Here is a 7,060-nt window from a genome sequence, read left to right on the forward strand (position 1 = left end):
TCAAATCTCCTTTCTCCACGGCGTCAGCTGGGTTGCCCCATTCACCCTTTCCTCACCCAGGCTCCCCCGTTGGCATGTGTTCATCTCGGCGTTGTTTACTGGAGCTAGCATTTATAAGGGTTATCATTTCACCACGGCAGCTGTTGGCACCATGTGCCTCCCCCTCGGGCGGCTGGCCGACGGCACGCAGGCCACAGCTTCACACACCCTTCAGCATCCCTGTGGGCCTTCCCCTCCCTCCTCTCACCCCTTCACTTGGCCTTGGATGCAGCCTTTATCGGGTATCAGATACCAGCTTAATGTGAAGACACAGTTTTGGCTTTAATTGAAGGTTCCTGGTTGATTCTCAGTGTCTACAGACAGCGTGACATGAGTTTTAAAATGCAAATGTATTGACAAGAAGGAGCATCCATGTTCAGTTTTTTGTGTACTCATCTGACATTACAGACTTCATTCTTTCTCTTCCAGTGGCTAATCTCGTCTGTCATTAGTAGGATTTAAGGCTCCCGTCATTACATTTTCCATGTCACTTCTTCTACTGATTGGTCCGACAACTGCAGTGAAATGCTTGATGAAGATTTAAAGTGCAAAGATGAACTCCTGCAGCTTTGTGACATTTCACTCTCCCAATCAGTTGCCGACTTCTGATGCAATTCGAGGGTGACATGCAAGAGGGGGGCACAAACACTTTCCAAATGTGAGCCTGCTTGAGGCATACTCTGAAGTCCTATGATGTAAGTATCCATGCTTTCAACTGACTTTATCTCTGTGATTGACAGACAGTTGTGTTTTTGTAGAGACAGAGGAGATTGTGCATGTTGGTAATCTCGTCCCGCCCTGCCCCAGAGAGTCTGGTAAGTCTTGGGAGAGTGGCATGGAGAAGCAAGGTCAGGCTGACAGTTGTCAGAGCCCTGTCCATACCATTTGGATGGAAAGTGATACCACAGACAGCTGGAGATGCTTCTATCACTCGCAGGGTTAATTTGGAGTGTCTTAACATTCATTTTGCACTGGATGGATTTGTAATGAACGTGGACTTGTGGGCTAAATAGAAATCTCAGCATCTGTGTCTCTTTAACCCTCCACCCCACCCCACCCCAGCGCACACACACACATACACACACACACACATACACTGATTTACAGTCACCATTGCAAGACCACAGAATGAATTCCTGAGTTTGACATGTAACCACAGTCATGCAATGTCCATAACTCTTTCAATCATAGTCGCTGTCACCGAGGCCAGTTACCTTCCTGTGTGCATCCTTCTCCACCCACATACTCTTGGGCCCCAGATCACGAGAGGCCCTTGGTAAATGTGTCCCTCGTTCTCCACAGTCAGGCTGCATATCAGGCGGACCCTAAAATAAACAGGAGGGATGAAGCTCTCCGGACACTAGATATTCTTTCTCCCAATAGGACCCAACAAGTTCCACACATGGCTGATTGAATACAATGTGGGATATGTGAGACAGATTTAGGTATGTCTCCTGTTTTTGCAATTTCAAATGACTTAACTGAAATAGACATGTACTCTGATAAAATTTAAAATGATAATTCCAATTTATTGTTCATTCATTCATTCACAGTTTCCAGAGGATAAATCCTACTGGACAGTAAATAAAGTGTTTTAAATGGCAACATCCTGTCTGATTCTGTTCTCAGACATTGTTGTGAATATGTCACCGTCTCCCCAGATCCCTTCAAATGACTTAACTGAAATAGACATGTACTCTGATAAAATTTTAAATGATAATTCCAATTTATTGTTCATTCATTCATTCACAGTTTCCAGAGGATAAATCCTACTGGACAGTAAATAAAGTGTTTTAAATGGCAACATCCTGTCTGATTCTGTTCTCAGACATTGTTGTGAATATGTCACCGTCTCCCCAGATCCCCACAACAATTTTCCTTATATCAGTTTCATCTTAACTAATAGAAAGTTGAGGAGGGAAAAAAATACAAACTGAAATTGTAATAAACCAAAGCGCTCCTCGATGACTGATGGGATTTCACCAATCCTCATCTTGCATGAGCTGTGTCTGTGTATCCCAAAATTCACTCACTCCCAGAGGGAGAGACGAAGCAAACTGGCATCCATTAGTGTCCATTAGTACCAACTAATGGACAGAACGGAAATGATCTTTCATTGTCACTTCTCTAAAGTGTGGGGAGAACACAAACATTCAATAGTTATGACATGAGTAAAGACTTCCAGCAGCTAAACAGTCCAGCTGTGTCTTTGCTGAGACATTATTACTGTACATCAATATTGTTGCCGTGTTTATTCAGAAGGTTCTGGTAGTTCTACTCTGTTGTATTTTATACTTCCAAGTTCAGCACGTGTATACATAAATTTGCAAATAGATGTTGCAGAAAATGCACTTAAAGCCGTAGTTCCTGTAACACAGTTATCTGTGGCGCCACAAAGGAGTGAAGAATACTGGCAGTAGTGGTGGTGGTGGGCGGGGGGGGGCGCAGGCGGTTGAATCTACTTTTAAAGTCTTTCTCTCTACTGGCCTCTTGTTTACATTCCACACCCCAAACCCCCTAACCAGATCTCCAGCACCTAATCTCATCAGTAAACTCCGCGGCTGAACAAATATCTCCCCCCAGTGAATATTCTCAATCTTTGTGTTCCTACACACACGCTGTGCACGCGTAGACACAGACACACACACATAAAGCTTGCAAGCACATTGTTCCAGTCAGTTTCTGCGGCTGTGTGTTGTCATGTATAACTTTGGTAGGTTCAGACAGCTCTCCTCTTTGCTCTGCCCTTACAACATGTTGGCAGGAAATGAGAATGGAGATCACATTAACATTTCTGTCTTTAATTTTCTCTAGTCTTTCATCTCCTGGCTTCTCCCCATTTCTCTAATTGAAGGACATGAGTCAGAACCAGACTGGCTGCACTACATGGGATCAGGGTTCGGCTGGATGGGTTGTGGGGAGCGGTGGGTTCAGCAGGATAACGAGTTTCTTTGTTCTGGTGTTGCTACATTTGGCTGGAGAGACACACACACCGACACACTGCCCAGAGAGAGACCTTGGGTTGGGATGGGGAGGTGGATATGAAAAACAGGGTGGACAAACAGGAAAAGACGACGGACAAGGCCTGCTATGCCTTTATTGCGAGCCATAGAGCAGAGAGCATCCAACTGTGCAACCCTGATCCGTCTGTCCAGCTATTATAGATGGGATAAGTGGGCCTGTAAAGGCCAACTGCCTGGCCTGCCGCACTGTTCCCGTCTCCAGCCACAACCAGGCAACGTTCCCCTCTGTGGGCCAGAACATCTGCTTAGTGGGGCAGAAAATCTAATTTAAGCTCTTTTTTTAGTGATTTGCAAGTAACGTCAATTTTCTGTCTTTCTCTCTCTTTCTCTCCTTCTCTCTCCCTCTCTTTCTATGTGTGTGTGTGTGTGTGTGTGTGTGTGTGTGTGTGTGTGCGTCTCCAGTTGTCTTTTCTGACACAAGGCTGTGAAGTAGAGACAATTTCCTCCACTGTTCTCACTTTGGTGTATGTAGGTAGGGGAAGGACTGTTCCCTAAAGAACAACAAAAATAACCCAGTGAGTGTGCGTGTGTGTGCGTGTGTGTGTGTGTGTGTGTGTGTTAGGCTAGTGTAGCATGTAGGTATATATAAATAGATTGTCTACATGAGCAACATGGAGTTGGGCCCTTCCTGTTGTGTAGCATACCGTCACACGCACAAACACAAACAGATCTTTTAACCAGTTAATTATTGTGGTAATGATACTGATCTGATCCCAATTACCAAAAGCAAGAAATACAGAAGGAAAATAAATATTTTCAAATGAAAACTTTGTTCTGATCTATCTTGTCAGCCTTGTCAGACACAAGTCATTAGGATAATTGTGTCTCTCTTTTGGGTGACTAAATTCCTGCTTTGTAAATAAAAATTTACAGTGTGAGTCTTTTGGGGTTATTTTTAGTCTTTTTCCCCTAATGGCCAAAATTGAACTAAAGTACTTCTCAGTGGCTTTGATCCTTCTTATGAGTGTGACTCTCCATCAAGCCCGATCTCATAAAATCTACTTAACTCACCCACCATGGCAAATAGATTTCGTGAGAAATGCAATTGCCTGCAGATACAGTTTTTTAATTCCATTGAATTTGAATGAAATGTCGCAATAGCTGTTGAATGCATTTTTTTTTTCACTCATTGAAAAACTTTTTTGACCTTGATACCTCTGAAAATAAACCATTTATTTCTTCAAATGGTAACTCCTGTTGATTTTTCACATCAGAGTCTCTGGGATCACTATTGTTTATATGAAAAACTCTGTTTATTGGCCTTTAAGGTGCCAGAAGAAGCACATCTTTTGGTGGTCGAGTTGCATTTTAGAATTGTATATAATTTTTCACAGTCATCAAAGGAGCAGAATATGAAATGAATGTAGCACAGTTTTAATGGTTTCTCTCTAAGTTGTAATACATTTCAACAATTTGAAGGAATGGCCTCATACTGTAACCTTGATGGGAGGAGCTGTTCTCATGTTCTGATCTCCTGCTGGGGATTAGATGTGATGCACATGAGGTTAGTCTGTAACACCCTCCTCTCACTGCTGAGTGTCTGGGCATGTTTGACATTAACATGACCTACATACATATGAAGGGCTTGACTAAAAATTAAATGTGAAGGTCGTTAGAGAAGGCGATAATTGGGACACCAGAGGACCTCTGTTCTCTGATCTGGGACCGTATACTCCAGAGAGAAAACAAACAGACTGCGATCTACAAGGAGGTCAGTGTTCTTCTCAATAAAGTGATGAGCTGGTCCACTCACTTATCTTCAGATAACCAACAAAGGGGTTGTTTTTCTACAAACAGCAGCCAATTCAGTCCAAACCCTTTAGTAAATACTGGGCCATCAGATTGGTAGAGACAAAGGTGCGAAGTACTGTCAACTGATTAGGCATGCGGCCTTTCTTTCCTCTGAGCTTTGTGTCTGGCTGTAAAGTCACCTGATTGATTTGATTTTTGAGATTTTAAAACATTTTATTGTTTTCAGTTAATCAGTTTACATGCAGTCAAAATTGTAATTTTTTTTTCAACATAATGAAGAAAGTGTATTGATAAGCTAACTTAGATAACTTGATTGATAACTTAGTAAGAAGGAACATTTTACACACTGTTCTTGTGCTGAATATTTCCTGGATTAGATTCCGCCGTTCTGTTGCTGCTTATATAGTAACTGCGGTGTTTCATCAGTGTGGTGATGCTTCTTTTTTTTTTTTCTTCTTCTTGGGTAGGCACCAAGAATCTCATCTCTCTGCTCTGGTCAAACTTAGTGGTCTGATAGCAACATGACATCATGCGGACCTTGTCGAGCAGAGCTGCTTTTTATCATAACCCCTGGCCTCGCTCCATTCCTCCTCCCAGAGAAGGAAGGAAGGAAGTCTGACACTGAATGAACTACAGTCTGCTTGGGGTCAGTCTCTACAGCAGCGGAGTGGCCAGAGTTCACACTGCAGAGGGCAGTTGTATTTATATTTAATCTCAAAGAAATTATTCTGTTTTCTTGCACTTTGTGTCGACCTGCCTGGATTTCTTTTCTATTTTAAGCTTTGATGGAGTTTGTTTTCCCAGCTTTGGGTCTTCCCCTCTACAACCTTGTGAATCCAATCCAGAGCATTTTCTCATGGCCTTAAATCTTCGCCCCAAACAAACAAGTATTGGACGTCAAAAAGAGCCATGCAAGTGAAAACAGAGGCTCAGATTTCATGACAGATAAAAGACAACGCTGTGCACCAACACTGAAAAATCAGCACTTTGTGACTGAAAGACTGAGCCACACCTTACTACGAGTAGTGAGGGTGCAGGGCATGTGTTAACAGTGTGCCAGGGCTTGAGCTGAGCGTGTGCCTGACTGATCTGCCATTTCTCACGGTGCATCAGGTGTTTTCTACAATCACGCTGCATGCCCATGCACATCTTTTTTTACTTCATGCAAATAACACTTCAGATTAGGTTTTTTTTCACCCAGTTATGCAATAAATTTGTAGCTGATTGCTCACACTCCCTCTTTACCCCTGTGTTTCCCACACTTCATACACCTCCGGAGACCTAGCCCCTTTTGGCACTGGTCCATTTGGCATTCGCACCAACAGAAGGACCAGCATGTGCGTGGGCTTGATAATAAAATAATCTTTGCCCTGGGGTGCTGAAACTCTGCAGCAACTCCCTGTCAGTTTCACTTGCCCCAAGAAAGAAAGGGGAAAAAAAAAAAAAAAGAAATAATGGGATATCTGGCCCAGACATGTGCTTTCACTGTCAATTAATCTCCTGTGACATACTCTGTATGTTGTTGCTGAAACATTATAGAAGTATAATTCAGTGTAAATCATGCTGTGCTTGCAGAAAGCCTTGACCAGAGACATTGCATGCAGTTTCAGGAATTGCGGTGTGGGAAAGCAACTGTAATGGGAACTGAAACGTATCTTTATTTCATGAAATTAAAACTTTGTGGTTTAGTGCCCAGGATATCAAAATGTCAAATGGATATATAAAAAGTGGGCACACAAACGTGAATTGACGCAATGGATTGTCTTTACAGCTGTTCTAAAGTTAGACGAACCAGTAAGCAGTGATGCAATAATGACACCAAAATACTGCACGGGGACTTTAAATTTTGTTATCAGCAAAATGTACTTCATAAATCATTAATATACTATGTCAGTTATGATGACTGATGCATAAAAGTGATCTTGATAAACAACGTTCGACACAGAACTGATTTCAATTACTTTGTAGAAATTTGGGGAGTGTCATCAGTAAAGCTCATATATGAAGTCCATTTAAAGTTGGTTGAAGTTAGTAAAAACAACTTCAGCACAATGTGAAAATAATCCAATAAAAAAAAACAGAACATTTTAACTGGAAAAATATGATTTTAATAATTAATGGGAATGTTAAACTGGAATATTGTAATTTAATTTTATGAGGCCTTCAGTTTTTCCGTTATCTGGTCTGAGGGAACTCTAAACTGTTTTATTAGTAAATTCATAATAATACTTCATATTTTAGAACCT

Source organism: Echeneis naucrates, chromosome 12 (genome assembly GCF_900963305.1).
Source record: "Echeneis naucrates chromosome 12, fEcheNa1.1, whole genome shotgun sequence".
NCBI lineage: Eukaryota > Metazoa > Chordata > Actinopteri > Carangiformes > Echeneidae > Echeneis > Echeneis naucrates.